Source organism: Crinia signifera, chromosome 5 (genome assembly GCF_055691185.1).
Source record: "Crinia signifera chromosome 5, ASM5569118v1, whole genome shotgun sequence".
Lineage (NCBI taxonomy): Eukaryota > Metazoa > Chordata > Amphibia > Anura > Myobatrachidae > Crinia > Crinia signifera.
The window spans coordinates 41,629,741-41,648,459 of NC_139221.1; the positions used below are offsets into that span (position 1 = coordinate 41,629,741).

Genomic DNA, 18,719 nt, shown 5'->3' on the forward strand with positions numbered 1-18,719 from the left:
ATTCAGCCAACAGAATGTTGTTCCGCTCTGGAATAACACTGCAACGACATAAAACATTAAAAAGACGGCAGAGAATGGTACCATGGAAATACTTGTCCTAGTACAGCTGAAAATTAATAATAATAATGTTACATTTTATTTATAAGGAACCACAAGTGATAGCATCACACATATGGCGCATATTAGAACAACAAAGGTTAAACACATCACATTACAGTAATCAATACTAAAATGGAGCACAAGTAAAAATTTGCACCAAAAAAGGTCAATACACAATATAGCTGGGAGTGAGAGGAGATGCGGGTCAGATGGCCACTGAGTACAGTAGGTGAGGGCTGTAGTTGAAATAGAAGAGGGGTACTTATATATCGGATGCGATATCGGCCGATATATTGGATGCGATATCGGCCGATATATTGATGCGATCCGAACCGATTTTTGACCTGTTCATAACCCCACTATCCACTATTCATGGAGAAGAATTTATATAGCCACACTATATAAAATCATTATGAACAGGTCAAAAATCGGTTCGGATCACATCGATATATCGGCCGATATCACATCCGATGTATCAGTCGATATTGCATCCGATATATCGAGCGCCGTGAAAATACACAAGTACCGAAGAGGGCTGCAAGAACATGAGGGAAGAGGGCCTTGCTCCAAGAAGCTTACAATCTATTGGGAGACAGATAGGTGACATGAGGTGCAAGCAAAGGAGAGGGCCTGAAGGCAGGAAGTAAGCATGGTAGAGATGGCTAAGGCAGGAGGCAGGTGGGGAGAGCAACCTAGACACAAGTGTTTTTTCAGGGCCCGATTGAAGCTTTGCAAGGCTGGAAATACAGTAGTCTAAAATAGTTTGATTAAGCACATTCCAGTGAAGCAGAGCAGCAGGGGAACAATCTTGGATTAGAGCGTAAGATGCAGTGACCAGGGTAGAGGAAAGGCGACAGTCATTGGTCGGTCCGAGAGGGTGGAAGAAAGAATGTAGGGGGGATGAGGTTGGAGATGTATGGAGCTGTGATGGAATTGAATGTGAGGGTGACAAGTTTAAGTGGGCATCGTAGGGGAAGTGGAACAAGTGCAGGTTTTGTTGAAAGGGAGTGGCAGATGTGGAGCGGCAGGAGAGGATGATGGGTTTAGCTGAAGCGTTGAGTCAAGAAACGACCAGTGAGTGGATAATAGGTGTTGTTGCTTTCTGGGAGAGAAATGGTCTGGTGCAAGTGATGTTGCTCTGGTTAAGCTGGCCATACACTTACAGATACACAGGCAGTGGAGTTGGGGGACAGGGGAGATGATGGTGTTATCAACAGTGATATTGAGGGAGGGTGGAGGATCTGAGTGGGAGGGAGATGATGAGCACGATTTTGTCCATATTGAGCTTTACAGATCGCTCAGATTTCCAGTAGGAGATGGGGGACAGGCAGCAGGATACCTGAGAGAGGATGAAGGTCGACACAAGCAAACTGTTGACATGGCAATTGTCTAGATATGCAAATTTGGAATGATAAAATGCTCTGAGCGCAGCGGTAGTGGAGTTAGACATCGGGCCTGAAGCAAGGCAAGCAAAGCCTGCTTGACTTCCAAGATAAAGGTTGTGGGTCTTCTAATTAGTACCAGTGTAACTCGGATTCAGGGTTTCCCAGCAGAGGTCATTCAACAAACAAAGTTCATCTAACACAAAGGGGATCTTTTTTGGGGGGCTAATATTGAGCGATTACTGTGCTCGTTATGGAGATGGGGGAATGAAATACTACACAGTTGTAATCTGAAAGGTGTCCAGCCTTTCTGGTAAGTCTATGAAGGCCTCAGGTTGATTCTTCTCATAAAAACTTTGACTTCATTAGACTTTTGTAAAGGCAGCCACATATTACATGCAGATGTTTTCCGTGGATAGTGGCACATACACGCTGTTCCATATCTAGGCTTTTGGTCCACTTGGTGTTATCTGCATTATCTGGGTTAGGGTTATCTCCTGCATTAATTGCAACTTTATGGAAAACTTCCATTTGCTGTAGTTTTCTGATACTGTTAGTTTAATCAATCTCATACGAGCTCCTGCACTATACATTTTCTGTACTCACAAAGATGCCTTTATTCAGTATCTCTGCAGCCTGTTTTCTTGATATCATTAATCTTCACACACTGGTGTCTTACGGTGTTAACAGGAGTCAGCGGCTGATCCATGAGAAAGCCGCCAACGCACAGAGGCGGGGAAACGCGTCAGTCTCAACACATTTGGCTTGTTAACAGTTGCCGGCCAGCACCCCCACTGGTGATTCGAGACCACGGTGGTAAGCCGTAAGTCCAGAGAGTATTGGAGGCCACTGGACATTAGCTGAAAGTTCTGCAGCACACTTATGGTCCACACTGCAGAGTGGTAACTATACCATAACATTTTAAGACCACTTGCTATAAGCTGCTTGCTTGGACGAATTCCTTTTTTAACCACTGATGGGGAAATTCCAGGGGCCATGCTTTTAACAATTAACACTAGACAGACTGCCTACTAATGACTAATTATTGTGGCCATATACCATTGGCACATTACTAATACAGGCAAACTTGCTATGATCTTTAAATGAATGTGGCTTACAAATTATTCCTACCGGCCGGGGTGTAGTTTATGTCTTGTTTTGATTTGATATTAAATTCTATATATGGCTATATTTGATTGTCCAGTTTCTAGCACTGCTTCTTACCTCCCTTTTTTCCCATAAAGTACTAGTTACACTCCTAGATGGTGTACATACACTCTGCCATACCACTGTCACTTGTACACACGGGATTGGTATGAAATTCCGGCGGTCGGAATCTCTGCGTTCAAAATCCCAACGCCGAAATCCCAACAATGGGGGACGTGGATCGCCCCCCCCCCCCTTACGGGCTCACTCACCACGCAGCGGGCCCGGAGCCTTGCTACGCTCGGCACACTAATTTATTCTCCCTCTATGGGTGTCGTAGACACCCATGGAGGGAGAAAGTATTGGGATTTCGGCGGTCAGGATTTTGAGCGCCGGGATTTCAACTGCATCCCGTACACACACATTCCATCACCCATTTGGTTGCTGAACCTTTGAATGACTGTTCATCACTCAGATAGAAGCAACTAAGTTGAAAATTGCAGCATTGTATTTAGTGTTTGGTTGAAAGACTTGTGCATCCATTTGTAGCATATGTAAGCATGTTTGTTATGTTTCCAACCTATTACTTTTTAACTGTTTTTGTTCTCTGCAGATTACGCTAAGCATAGCACTCATGTTCTATGTATTCCAACAAGCTCAAGTGGAGCTGAATGCAACTAGCATGGCTTGTGAGATGGAGTGAAACCAGTCAACACAGTGGGGGCAAGTCGGCCTTCTGTGGCTAATGAACCTTGTTCTCTTTGGATGTAATAAACATTGTATGATTCCCATTCATGCCATGAACCCTTTGTTTATTGCCAAGACTCAGATTACTATTTTCTCATAGCTGGATAGGTCCTACAGAACTTTCTAAATGAACCGGAAAGGTGTTTCCTGTGCGAGGACACCAATCAGAATCTCCACATTGCCTTGGCATTCTATGTGTGCCATGGCTTATACAATTCTTCTTCTGCACAGGCTTCATATATGTAAAGGCAGATTCTGTAGGTAAGCCAGGCCCGATATATGTAATGGTAGATACTGTAAGTGACCTTTGTACAGTATATTGGAACAATACCGTTTAGTGCAAATAAGTGCATGCAATTAAAAATGTTTTTCCTTGTGAGGCAGCTCAAGCATGACATCCAACTGTAGTCCTGTGTTCCATTCATCTCATTTCTTCCAACCAAAAGCACAGACGTCTCTGTTCATTTCATTGTAATGTTGGCAGCTAGCTTCAGGGATTCCTTGCCTTATCTCGGATGACAATCTCCTTGCCAGAAAAAGAGCACCTGACTACATTACCTGGTAAATAAGTTAGTCATCAAAAGCGAAATGCACAATTAAATACATTCTCTTATGTGACATTGGAAATATAATTTTGTAGAGCTGATATTTCCGGACCTGAGAAATTGCCTACCTGTAATTTCCAAATGTACATTATTTTTATTGCAATTTAGCAGTTTAATGGTCCATCAAACAAAGGTAGAATTGTGCAGAAATATAGTGATCATTCTTAAACCAGATAAAGTTATGTTCTTATTAGAGATTTCCTGACTTAGTCCCTGGGAGAGTGGAGACCCACAAAATAAAAAGAATTACACTGGGGCACCCAAGGGCCAGGGCTGAAGTCCAGTGCTATCATCAGTACGGCTGAGCAATTGATGCCAAATTGGTAGCATTGAAGTGAAAAACTATAATAAATATTGTGTTTGACTGTGGAACTAGAAGTCCCAGCAAGCCTCCCCTATATGCTGGTACTTGGGGAACCACAAGTACCAGCATGCCAGGGCTATCTAGATGGGGGTTTACTCCAATGTACACAAGGACCAGTATAAACCTGTCCCCCAGCTGTGGCATTACCTTACTGATAAGTCGAGCCTGGTGCTGGTTTTAAGCATACGGGGGACCCCTATGTTTTTTTCTCCCAGTATTTGTGGGACCAGTCCAAGAGCCCAGTACTGGTTCTTGAAATACGTGAAACCCCTACTCAATTTTTGACCCTGTATTTGTAGAACCAGCACCAGCTCTAATAGCCCAGCCAGGGCTGGTTATGCTTAGGAGGGGAGAACCCACAACTGTTTCTATTTGTATTTTAACCCTTTCTTTACTTTTACACATAGAAGCACTGCACAATTTGACTCATCCGTGCATGCTTTAGCAAACTCGGCTGCCAAAAGGTGGTCAATTTACCATTTTTATTTTAAGCTGATTTATTGTCCGACTTTGCAGATATAAATGATCGTAATTTCCATGTTGTCCTGGTGCCTATGGAAACTCCTGCTGAGTTTGGCCGATGGTCTATTGCGGACATTTTCAACCGGTGCAGTGTGCCGCGGCCAGCTGGCGGGTGTGCCACCAGACCACAGGTCATGGCAACTCACCAGCACGGGACGTGCCTGTGTGTGACATGCGCCGGGAACATTAGATCATCCTATGCGTTCCAGACACCAGGCGCGTCCCAGCACATGCGCAGAAGGCCTCCAGTGGCGGACTGAGGATTCCGGTCGGAGCCATCTTGCAAGTGCGCAACTCTTTTGGAATACCTGAGTGGGCAGGTGCGTGCAATAACAAAGCAGGGGCATTTGTGTGTGTCATTTGTAAGGGGGGACTGGTGCTTGGAATATATAAGGAGGGGAAGGTATGTGGAATAATTCAGGGGGGGGCAGGTTTGAGGAATTACAATGGGGACATGTGTGTATAATTATTACGCTGTGGGGGCAGGTGTGTGCAATTACAATGGGGACTGTTGGTGTGCCTTGGCAATTTTTTAAGTCTTGTCGGGTGGGCCGCGACCTGATAAAGGTTGAAAATCACTGGTCTATTGATTCATACTTCTACCCTGATTTTTATTCGTATTTCATAATTATTTTTCGATGTGGGATTCCCAGCTGATAATAGCTGATTAATAGCCATTTGATTTTAGTAAATTTACCCCTGTGAGTCACTATAGTGTGAAGTTGATGTAATTTGTTATAACGAAAACTGTGTATATTTTTTTATGTAAAACTTGCATGTCTTCAGGCCTGGACAGTGGACAGCATCACAATAATGCTCAGTCATTTCTTTGCCACCACAATGATAATTTGGATCATGAATGGTCGATGGAAGAGCAGGAGCAGCAACAAAGTACTAGTGGTCTGGTTGCTACCAATTATGACAGTACTACAACATCTACTAAAGGTGGTCAAAGGGGCAGAAAAAGATTAAGAAAGGGCACCTGAAATCAAAATATTTCACATTGCTAAAAAAAGTAGTAGAGGATACACCTCTGAAAACAACAAATCAGTGCCCTAAAAAAGAAAACTAACAATAAAGAAGTAACTGCATGTTCACAAATCCCTTGAGGATGTCCACGTTCGCTATGTGCAAGTCTGCCATTTCTCATACTGCACTTGTAGAGAAACCTTCTTGTAACATTTCTGCACCCACTGGAAATGTGCAGTCCAAGTAAAGATTGTGATGATTATATACAGTAATAGAAATTGTGGAAAGCCAACAGAATGAAGGGGATATTTGTGTACTATCCAATGCTAATGAGGATACTGATAATGATGACAATACTGATTATGTGCATACTGTAAGTCAGCCACCAGGGGCAGTAGTTCTTTTCCAGGATAAAAAGAAAGCAATTGTTATGCCTGAACATAAGACCAGAAAAGGATGTGGGATACTTTTTCCCAATTCCTTATAACAGGCACCTCCTCCATGAAACATCATTTTTGGCAAGTTCATGTGATTTATTCTACAACTTTATAATCATTTGTAAATTAATAACAAGCAGTCCAGTATCAGCTCCATGCAGTATAGACCAGCTCAACAGCCTCGTCATCAACATAATAATTAATGATCAGTGGTAGTCCTTCCCAAAACTTGTTTTGTGGTGTCCTAACAAACCAATCAGTTTAGCTGATTGGTGTTGAGTGTTGCAAAAACAGAACCAAAACATGAAAACGAATGAAGATCCAATTTCCGTTATGCTATACAGTGCCCCCATTTGTCATTTTGCCTCACAGTACCCCCATTTCCCATTATAGCTGAAGATGGCACCTGCCGCCAGCTCAACTTGTCCCATCCGCGCCTTTCACACAGAGTTAGGCCAGCTTGGTCACATCATATAGTCCTCCCCTGTGCAAATGACGTGGCATGGTGTCCTTCTCTTGCGCCCCCCCCCCCTCACGTTGATTATACTCTGAGTCCGCAACTTGTCGTGTCATTACATCAATAAAACATCATGACACAGTTGTGTCCTGATGTCAATATGTAAATGAATTGGCCACTCAGCACAGTACCGCCCAGGAGGCGGTGCTGGGAGGTGCTAACAAAATATGGATGGACACCTGGCTATTGGCCCTTCTGGCTTTTGCCAGAAGTGCCAGATGGCAGGTTCGGCCCTGGCGTCAGACTTGGCCTTTCCAGGTTTATGACCAAGGAGTCCATCTGCACATGACAGCACGGATGTGAGAAAAAGCCCATAGGTTTCTATAAGGTAACACCTGCAATAGCGGTCATTAACCTCCACACCAAAGCCTGTTGCTGGGCTTAGTACATACGTGAAATGCAATATAACTATTGAAGACACAGAGCCCCCATTTCATATTAAGGGCCAGATGTATCAAGCTTCAAAAAGTGATAAAGTGGAGATTGATAAACAACCAGCCAATCAGCTCCTACCTGTCATTATTCAAACCCAGCTTGTGACATGGCAGATAGGAGCTGATTGGCTGGGGGTTTATCACTCTCCATGTTATCACTTCTCAAGCTTAGTAAATCTGGCCCTGTGGATGACATGGATCACACCTTTGAAAGAGATAAAGTGGAGAAACTGCCCATTACAACCAATCTGCTTGTAGTCTCATAAATGATAAATAGAAGCTGAATGCTTGCACCATGTATACTTTTCCTGGCAAGAAATACTGTACCAGGTAGAGGGAAATATTGGATGGCAGTGCCAGTCCCAGAAATGAGAAGTATACACTATATGCCAAAAGACTCATCCTCTCTTATCAAAAAAAGAAGCATAGATTGAAGGTCAAGAGTGAATCCATCTCTTTATTGCTGAATGACTTGGCGGCAGAGTTACTGCTTTCCTCACCTGTGGAGAGATGAATTGATTAGATAATGATCCCTCCTTTTAGGCTGTTGTGTAATGACTCTTCAAGAGCAGCATATAGCCTTCATTGCTTAAATCGAAGGATAGTTTCTCCTGTAATGGGTGGCTTTTCTGCCATGAGGTCACCCAGGGAACAGGTGACTATAGAAAAGTAATGGGCCCCATACATCAGCAATCACAATTTATGGATTTTCAGATATAGGGATATTTTGGCCAGATAAATGGATTTTACAATCTATCTGACTTTGCCCACACATTACAGATTTATTTCAGTGATCGGCAGATTTTTCCATCTAAAGATTGCATCTTCATATCTGGAAATTGCCCAATCGATTGCTGTTCATAATGTAAATAGATGAAGAAGACGAATTGGGAATGCCCACACATATAAAAAAGATCTGCAGATAATACCAGATTATTAAACATGTTTAAAAACCTGATTAAGCAATCGATTGGCGATTTTGATTGGGATTGCCAAAAGGGGGGAGCCCACACATTTAAAATTAATTGTGGCAATCATCTCCATATCTGAAAATTGTCACAATTAATTGCTGATGTATGTGGCTCTTTACAGTTATTCCTCCAGGGTCATTCTGATAAAGTTCTGCCTGCTATAAACCAGCGGTTCCCAACCTTTGTTCTCTCCCGTACTCCTTGATTAGGCTTTTCATTTATGAGTACCCCCTTCTCTCAATATGAAATATCCACAGTAATTACGAGTGGAGTGGAAGTGAGCAGTATGCATATCCTTATGCATGTCCTATTAAGGAGGAGTGTGCAGTCAGGAATCGGGTCCCTGTTTGTCTGGCTGCTGGCTGTGTACTGGCTGGGAGTATCCAACACCTGTAGGATTAATGCTGCTGCCTCCAGCTGAACGTTGATGTCTGAGGGCAGCATGGTAGCTCCCAGTGGATTGCTGGTCAGGCAATAGCACAAGGAAATGCTGATGACGCTGTGGTTGGAACTGGTGACGCAACGTGGTTCCGCTTCACCGCAATGGGAGACTTCTTCCGTCATCGGGAAGCTTCTCCCTTTTTTCCATCATTACCAATCATTTCAAGTACCCCCAAATGGTCTGCAGGGTACTTGTGCCCCAGGTTGGGAATCACTGCTATACACAATGATCATGAACATTTAGGAGTAGACAAGGGTGTTCTTATCTCTGACAGATTCTAAGGGATAAATTTGCTCATTCATATTAAGTAGAGAGTGCATTCTAGGCCGTCAAATGCATCTTGGTAATTTCCAAAAGACAAAATAAAGCAGTGTTTGCTCAAATACGAATGAAAATCAAATCAAATTGGCCATCGGCCAAATTTGGCAGGACTTTTCCCAGGTACCACTAAAACGGAAATTTTTGTTTCTGCAAACACTGCCGTTAATTTGGTTCAAAATGCATTATTAAAATAAAACAGCTTTCTGCTGGTGTGTTTGGAGAACCATGCATGAATCAGTCAGATGCAGTGCTTCCTTGTGTAAAAGTATAAGAAAAGGTTCAAAATTAAAAAATGCAAACTGAGTGGGGTTTCCCCTCTAAGCATAACCAGCCCCAGGCTCTAAGAAATACATGTGGGGAAAACAGGGTTGAAGACTGATATTATACCCAGCACCCCTGGGTGGTGAGTGCCGAATTCATAGCATTAAAGTGAAAAATTAAGAGTTAATATTGTGATTTATGTATGGAACTACAGTTCTCAGCAAGTCTCCCTTGCATGTTGATACTTGCAGAACCACAAGTAGCCACATTCTGTATCTGTAGTTCCATCTGTTAAACAAATATTACAATAAACACAGTAAACACACCCCGTGAGTAAAGTTATATTACACATGCATGCACACTTACATACTGACCAGAGGCAGAACTACCATTGGTGCAGCAGGTGCATTGCACCAGAGCTGCTGAGGACTAAGGGGCACACTGCTGCCACCCACTGCTGTGTGGCATATTTAGAACTTGGCAAGGGGTGGAGGAGGGGGGCCCGAATTATATTTATGCACCTGGGCCAACCACTCACAAGTGCTGCCACTGATACACACACATAGCCCTTCGGTCCTCTTGTCCTGTAGAAATCCATAAGAAACCTGTAAAAAAAAATACATACTCCAGTGTAGATCGGTCCTCTTCTTCCTAAGTAGGTATCCAGAAGTTATAAAAAAAAAAATTAAAAGAGCAAGTCCCCAACCAACATCACTGAAAGGAATCCACTTTGTCCACAATTGGCAGGGTAAATGTAATTGAGGACAAATTATTTTTGTTTGAAAATAGAATCTAATACTGCTTTCACATTTAACCCGTTTTTGTAAACGTTTCATAAAACGGGTCAAAAGCCAGTTAAACCCCTTTCACATTGCATGTTGTAACCAGTATATTACTGTTTCAATACCGTTTTTGTACCTTTCACATTCAACCCATTTCACCCATTTCACGCTTGTGGGCGGTAACAACATGCAGGGAGACAACCAATGACCCTTGTGCAGATTATCATGTGTAGTTCAAAACGGTTCTGGGCCGTTCAGACTGCAGGAAAAATGACTCAGAACCGTGTAGGATCCTGCTTTTGAAACGTTTTGAAATACCGGTATTCTCTAACCGGTAAATTGGCTGGGGAGCGTTCACACTGCAGATGGTACCGTTTTAAAATGCTAAAAAAATGGCAATATACTGGCTTACAGCTGCGATGTGAAAGGGGTATAATGATGCTGCATTTTGTGAGCTGTAGTTACATAATTGTCATTTTAAGTATTTTTTTTAAAGATTGCAATCTACATTTAAAAATTGAACAGTACAACATCAACACCATGTCCTATTTTTGGATTCCCTTACCCCTGAAGTACTGTAGCATCCAAATTGTCATTTTACTAATTGAGGCAATGGAGTTTAATTGAAAACATTAAAAATTTGAACTCGATGTCCAACACACAGTCCATGGTTTGTGACATGAATTACTAACATAATATATATAAGCTGACATTGTAATCACTTTATTTAGTGCTGCAACATGCATATTTATCAAAGTAATTTTACTAAAATAATGTGAAAATTTGTGTTTTCACACCTTTTTTGCATTATCTTAGTATCATCAGAAAATATTAAAAGGCTTTTGGATGGGGGAGAAGACAGGTGTCAAGTTGCTTTGGAAGAGAGAAAAAGAAATGTGTGGAGCGCTATAAATTAAAAAGTAAAAAGTGATCAATTGGGTATTACATTAATATAAAGAATTTACTATAAAATAATAAGCATTAACTCATTCAATAAAATTGTAATGATGCATAAAGAATATTAATCACATATAAAATTCAATTGATTAATATAACTCTAATAAGTTGTTGAATAATGGAGGACATTGGAAAAGGTATCATGTATACTAAGATGCAGTCCTGCTTGTTCCTATGGTGCTCTATTGATGTTTAATATTCCCCAAGCGGTAGGTCCGGAGCTGAAATCAACTGGAACTGGTAAGTGTCCATATACATGACTGAAGGGCAAAAAATTATTTCTTTGTAACAGAGTATAGGATGTCAGAGGAAAATGATTGGCTCGCCGCGGCCGTTTCCTATTGGCCGCCGATGCAGCGTTTTGAATTGGCAGCCGAATTGGTGCCAAATTCAAAACCCCGCTTTGCAGATGGGATGGGAGCCGCACTTTACAGCGTGGCGAGCCGCATGCGGCTCGCGAGCTGCGGGTTGGCCACCGCTGGAGTATAGGATGTCAGAGGAAATGATCTCAGTAGGGAAAAGGACAGGGGGGTTGACAGGGGTTCAAGCCACACAGGATGTCATCGTCATAGGCGGGTTGACACCAAAATGTCAGCTCCTTCGTAGTGACAGGAGCCAGATTCTGCAGTGTGACATTCACCTGCAGCACTTTCACAGAGGTGGAGCCGGCACTGTAGCCATTAGTCTCTGTGGCATCCCAGTATCTACGTGACTGCAAGGCACAAACCTGGAGTCAGTGGTGGCTCTTACCCTTGAGGAGGAGGGTGGCTGCTGCGATGCATGCCCCCCTCCTCCGCTGCTGCTGCCGGTCCCAGCCGCCAGTCCCCTGCAGGGGACCAGAGCATGCGCAGTAACGTCATACATACTGCGCATGCGCTGGCCCAAGCCTCCATGGGCTGCCTTTGCAGCAGCCCCCTGAGGCATATGCAGGTTCCTGGGTACGGCGCATGTGCTGTATCATCCATGGTACTGCACATGCACAGAACCAGATTTTGGGGCAGCCCCGCAGTTGCGCACTGAGAGGCATCCTGGAGGGAGGAAACACCTCCCAATGGGACTGCCTTAAGTGACTGGCAGGTCGGACTTCCAATAGGAAGTCACTGCCAGTCACAGTGAAGCCAGTGCAGTCTCACAGACTATGTTTTGGCTTCACACAGTGGTGGATTTTACATGGGGGGGCTGCAGCCCTGCAGCCCATAGGTAAAAACCGCCACTGCCTGGAGTGATGCAATCAGGATTTCCTACAAGGATTTCCCCTATATGATAGACCACATCCCATGTCTGGGCAACAGCAGGTGATATGAAGTCCGCACCAAGTGTCACCAGCCCCAGTGATGTCTCTACCCTGAAAACACCTGTGTATCTATAAGGAACCGCAGAAGATATTGGAGATATCTGCTGTGGTCCCCAGATTTTGACTGGAACAAGCTAACTTGAAGAATTTACCAAGCTCCATGATATGAAGCACTCCGGAGCTTGCCCCCCAGTAGCTAATGCCATCTGAAAATGGTATAAGCCAATGTAGCCTCTAAGTTACATTCTGCAAAAAGTGGTATAAGAGAGATCCGTACGAGAGCGATCGCTGGCACTCACCACTTGCCTGTGCGTGGTCCAAAGACCACACATGGCATCAGTGCGGTGTCATCTGGCTAATGTGAGAACATGGCAGTGACAGGCTCCTATAAGAGCAACTACGTGTCTATTTGAAAACATGTCAGCAGCAGCTTGTTTCTTATTGTGTGAATAGCATCAATAAGAAATTATAATGACCTGATAAAAAATAAGCCCATTGGTTAGAGAGTAGAGGTAGAGAGTGCAGCCATTTTTTGTTAGCCTATTGCAGTGTGCTGGGAGAAAATGTCTGTATTTTTCCTTGTGTAGTTTAACCCCTCCCTTACATGCACATGCTTTAGACTGAGCAACTTTTTTTTTTTTTTTAATATGATTTATTTATTATTTATTAACAGTTTTTTATACAGCGCACACATACTCCGCAGCGCTTTACAGAGAATATTTGAACATTCACATCAGTCCCTGCCCCAGTGGAGCTTACCATCTATATTCCCTACCACATGTACATGCACACACAGACATTTTAGGGTTAATTTGTTGGGTGCCAATTAGCCTAAGAGTATATTTTTGGATTGTGGGAGGAAACCGGAGTACCCGGAGGAAACCCATGCAAGTACAGTACGGGGAGAATTTACAGACTCTGCACAGTTAGAGCCATGGTGGGAATGGAACCCATGACCTCAGTGCTGTGAGGCAGTAATGCTAACCATTACACCATCTGTGCTGCCCAAGACTACTAGTTGAAGTAACCAGCGGTTTCTGGGTTATTAATGAGTTGGATGTAACTGTCTTACATATTAAAAATAAATAATAACTCTTCCAACAAACTCTAGGTCAAAGTTCTTCCCTGCACTTTATGAATTCTGCCGTGAGGTCCAACAGGCCACTAACATCCCTAAAACCTGGCCAGGATCCATATGGACCAACTCAAGTTGATTTCATCCCAATCGGTGCATGGGTGTCTAAATGCATAACCAGACAGACCAATGAGTGTTATATAAGTTAGATGGATCTGTTTGCAGATACAGGGGTATATTCATTTAGTGTTGGATCCATTCCGACATTCATTTATCGGAATAGATCCAACACTACCTATTCAATCAACGGCGGATTTGGCCGCTGTTGCTTCTGCTCACCCGGCCGAGATCTGGCGGGAGGCGGTACAGCGCCAGGTGAGCTGCTTTCATCTGGCCCTGTGGCGGGACCCAGTGAGGAGGGAGCCAGTGGCGGGTTGGAGGATGGTGCCGGGTGAGCTGCTGCCGGTGCCATCTTTCCTGCCTCAGTCCGGCATTTTTTCAAGTCGATTGAGATTGCTGGAAACGGGACGGATTTGACCACGTTTCCATCAAAAGCTGGTGGATCCAGGGCTATTCTGCCAATCCACCTGGAACAGCACATATTGGATAGGTCGGAACCCCTTCCGACCAAAAACAGTCAGAAACTGATGTCTTTCAGACAAGATGGCAGTTTCGACCCTAATTTAATATATACCACTGTCGCAATTACACACAAAATATAGGCATAGCAAATAATGTTATACTGTTATACTTTTTTGTAGATACACACAAATTACATGCAGAATATAGGCAAGCTGTATATCAATTTAATCAGCAGCACCTGAATGTGCATATGATTCACATACTAATGCACATAAGATGCATTTGATGGGCAAAAAAAATGCTAAACTGACATATAAAGTACATAGGCTATTTTGTCAGATCAAAGTATATTTTGCATTTTTATGGTTAGAAATAATTGTGAAATGTATTATTTGTTGCAAATGTGCAGTAATTGTGTACTTGGAAATGATTTTAAACATTGCCCAATACAAATTATCAAAAACAACCAGCTCTACTTATGTCCGACTTTATAGAGCTGCTTGTGTGAGACTTTTTTAAATCGTCTCCCATTGCATCTGTGCCTGCAACTGTTAAACTATAGGACACATTATGGTTGGTCTTAAAATCATACGCTTCCAGCTCCAAATAACCTGTACTGAAGACTCACACAATTACATTGGCCGAGTTCCAGGTAAAAGTCGGACATTCTAATTTCCGGATTCAAGTGACTTTTACCTAGGCCACTAAAATCCTCTCCTATTACATCCCTGTCTTAGGGTGTCCATAAACTGAGCCGATTTGGGCCGACTTAGAAGAATCGGGCCGTGAACTCATCCCAAATCGGCTGTTTGATGTCCCCTCAGGTCTGATTCGCAGTCCCATGCACATCGGACCCGAGCCGGGGGTCGGACTTGCTGCCGGTCTGACCACGCGACCTGGGACCTCCTTTCCCATGCGGGGGGGAAACCGGGGTACGGCCAGCTGGTGGTGGCGGGAGGCGGGCCACCATAGCAGCTCCCCGGAGTATTACATGCAATACATTGCATGCAATTTATTGCATGTAAAAAGTGCCAGATCGCATGTGAGTCTCCCGGGGGTCTATCAAGGGCAAACTGGTCCAACTTTTCCTTAGGACAAATCTGCCCCGTGTATGGGGGCCTTTAGAGTTTGAGAGCCATACATGGCATTAGTAAGTGAAGGGAATGCTGGTCCTTGTGCTATTTTTGAGGATTTTAGAGTACCACCTGATAAGTTAACTCTCTTACACAAATTTATGAATGGGGTAGTACGGATGGTGTAATGGTTAGCTTTACTGCCTCACAGCCCTGAGGTCATGGGTTCGATTCCCACCATGGCTCTAACTGTGCAGATTTTGTATATTCTCCCCCTGCTTGCGTGGGTTTCCTCCGGGTGCCCCGGTTTCCTCCCACAATCCAAAAAATATACTGGTAGACTAATTGGCTCCCAACAAAATTAACCCTAGAATGTCTGTGTGTGCGTAGAGGGAATATACAGTAGATTGTAAGCTCCACTGGGGCAGGGACTGATGTGAATGCTCAAATATTCTCTGTAAAGTGCTGAGGAATATGTGTGCGCTATATAAGAAACTGTTAATAAATAAATAATTATTAGAGTATTGCTGTTACAGGCTTAACATCCTATTCACAATGTACATGACTTATCTATTCAAAAAGATCAACCTGTTTATGTTTTAATGAGGATATGGATCTAGACTAGAGCACTTTCACAGAGACATACTGTATGTAGCTTATTCTGAATTGTATGCTAGGAAAGAGTTATACTGCCCTGCTCCTCCCCAGAAACTATTTCAATCTTTTTAATTGCAAATTTCATTAAATATTTCTGTATACAGTATAAAACAATGTATTCATTTCATAGGCAAAAATATCTATCAGTATTTTTATGACTACAGTATAAGGACAGGGTCCAATCTCAGCAGTACACCCCTAAACTGAATGAGAACATGCCCAATTTGTCTCCCTGGCCAAACTGGAGAACGGCTTACGGCCACTATAAAAATGATTGCAAGAATGAAGCATCACAAATCAGGATTATGGCCCTTATTCTGATCGGTGCGGCCCGATCAGAATATGCGGCCACGACCGTGCAGGCGAATCCCCGCCTTCCATACGGATCGCCACCTCCGTCCGTACGCGGATATGTGGCGATCCGCATGAAAGTTGGACGGGGATACGCCTCCTCCGTCTTGGGAGCAGCCCCTGCATTCGATGGTCGCCGAACATCGAATGCAGGGCTGCACGCTCCACCAGGTCCCGCCACACAAGACCACACGGACACTTGTCCGTGTGAAATCATGTATGGGGGCGGGCAGCTGACATCCGGCGATGTCAGATGCCCGCCCCCTACACACGCGTCACGGCTTCATTACCATGCATACGCCCCGCGTTTGCATGGGAACGCCCATGAAACGCGGGGCGTATGCATAGGGTAATGAGGCTTAGTAGCCCCTCACACCCCTCTACGCCCCCTGTGCGGCGTGTAAAGAATACGTGCGGCGAAATCGCCTGCACATGCGCAGAGTGACCTCTGCACATGCGCAGACGATAAACATCGGCGGGACGTCCGCATGCGGAGAAATCCGCACCGATCAGAATAAGGCCCTATGTCTGAGCTAATACAACGTACAGGGATCTGCAGAAGACATTTGTCACCCATCATTCTAGACACACAACATTAACCTGACAATTCAGCAGATTTGGCTTAATTCAGAGTGATTGCAAAAGCAAAACCTTTTACAAATGGACAAAACCATGTGCACTGCAGATGGGGCAGATGTAACATGTGCAGAGAGAGTTAAGCTGGGCATCCACTGCCGCGTGTTCTCACAGCAGTGTATGCCCAGCAGATCAACCGCGAGCCGCCCGCAGGGTCGCATGCGATCCATCAAATGCGGTATTTTATCTTGTGATGGATCACATGTAACCCCTGTTCCCTGCCCAGCCAGCTGCCAGGAGGGAGGTTCGAGGTCAGACCTGCATGCCGGTCCGACCTCTGAATCAGGTCCAATACATATGGAACCGCGCATCGGACCTGAGGGGACATTACACTGACCCGATTTGGCCAGATTTCTCAGCCCATTCCTTCGGGAAAGAGTGAAATCGTCCCAAATCGTGTTAGTTTATGGGGTCCTTTAGATTTGGGTGCATGTGTTCAATCTGAAATCTAAATTGCAGTGGAAAAATAATCCAGCCAGTATTTACCCTGCACAGATTCAAAATAACTCACCCAAATTTAACTCTCTCTGCACATGTTACATCTGCCCCACCTAGAGTGCAGCATGGTTTTGATTTGGGATCCATGGTGGGCCCATTAGCCTCTGTTGCTGCTTAGATGTAAATATAAGGTGAAAACTGAAGACCCGCAACCCTTTGGTTGTAAAACCATTCTTGATCTTCAGATACAAGACACTGTACTGTAGGTACCTATCCTAAAAGCACCACAGAATACTAGGTGAAAAGTTGTATAAATCCACAGATGTAAGGGCAGTAGCAGACCACTTGGAGAGCAAAAATAATGTCCAACAAATTAATTAGGGTGCACTTCCCCCCCACTCCCCCCCCCGTTCCCCATGTGCTTCACTGACAGCCACTCCTCCTCTGTGCATCCTTAAGCATCCAGCACCCACAGGCCCACTCGCAAGAGGCAGCAGAAGCATCCTCTCTACCCAATCAGTGGGCAACATCGGTGAGAGTATTGGCTAGCTGCACCAATCCCAGATGGCATGTCAATGTGAGTCCGCTGCTGCATCGTAGCATTAACTGCTAATGTTGCCAGCCCTGTTTTATCACCTGCAGTTTAATGTGGAGACACACGGTCAGTTTATTTGAGTAGCTGTAGTCAGTAGTCAGATCCCGTTCAAAACGCAGTGACAGGTATACCAACATTCTGGCTGCTCCTGCCATGACTTAAACCACCCCGTTAGCAATTGGAAGTTGAACCAACACTTTCAGTACCTACTACAGTACTATTTACCAATTGCCCACCACCAAAAACTCACAAGGCCAAATAGTGTACTTCCTTCCAGTGGTCTGAGAACCTACCTTCATTCTGATTAGGATTATGAAGATTACAGTTTACTTCTGTAGTTTTAGAATTGGAATAAGGGGCACATTTATGACAATCTGCTGACAGCCCCCCGTATCTCTTTTGGGGAATGTTCCAATGTATTCACAATCTTTTTATTGCCAGTTTTGGACCCCAACTGGACATGAATAATCCAAAACTCTCACAATTGCCATTGTGAGCAGCTCCAGACCACTCGAGAGGGATCACAAGATCCGTCTCTGGCAGGACTGTCCTATTGAAGGTAATGGGCAAATGCCATCTGAAGATCCAGAAAGCTACACCTTGCGAATCTCATTCACTATGCAGATGGAATATCTATATTGGTAAATTTAAGGAAAGGACAGAATTTCCTGATAAATATATCCCTAAGTGTGGTTTGATAAGTACGGGAATTACATCACCTGTCTTCTTTTTGTACTATACTTGCCTTGTAAGAACACAATTATTTTTAATGTGTGATGAAAGAAGAGCATTTAAGACATGACAATAAGCAATGGGTATCTGTCTATTAGCAACCCTCATTCCAAATCCTGCTAATTATGTAGAGATTTGAGCCATAATTTAAACTGGGTCAAAGCTGCTTCCTAATTATACACCGAGAAGCACTGAAAATAACCTTCAATATTCGGAAAATGTTTTATTACCGTAGATATATATATATTCTTCTGCTGACTGTGGATAGGTGCACTAGACTGAGCGGAGCTGCAAATTGAGTCCAAGTATGGACCCTGTCTGAAGTATTTA

At 43.8% G+C, this 18,719-nt stretch overlaps 1 long non-coding RNA gene across 1 annotated transcript; it reads left to right on the plus strand.

Moving 5' to 3' along the window:
- The first annotated feature begins 1,626 nt into the window (after nt 1-1,626).
- LOC146079429 (uncharacterized) lies at nt 1,627-3,422 on the plus strand. The gene is made up of 2 exons (XR_014474526.1): nt 1,627-2,383; nt 3,241-3,422. It is a non-coding gene; the product is annotated as an uncharacterized LOC146079429 (long non-coding RNA).
- The last annotated feature ends 15,297 nt before the right edge of the window (nt 3,423-18,719 follow it).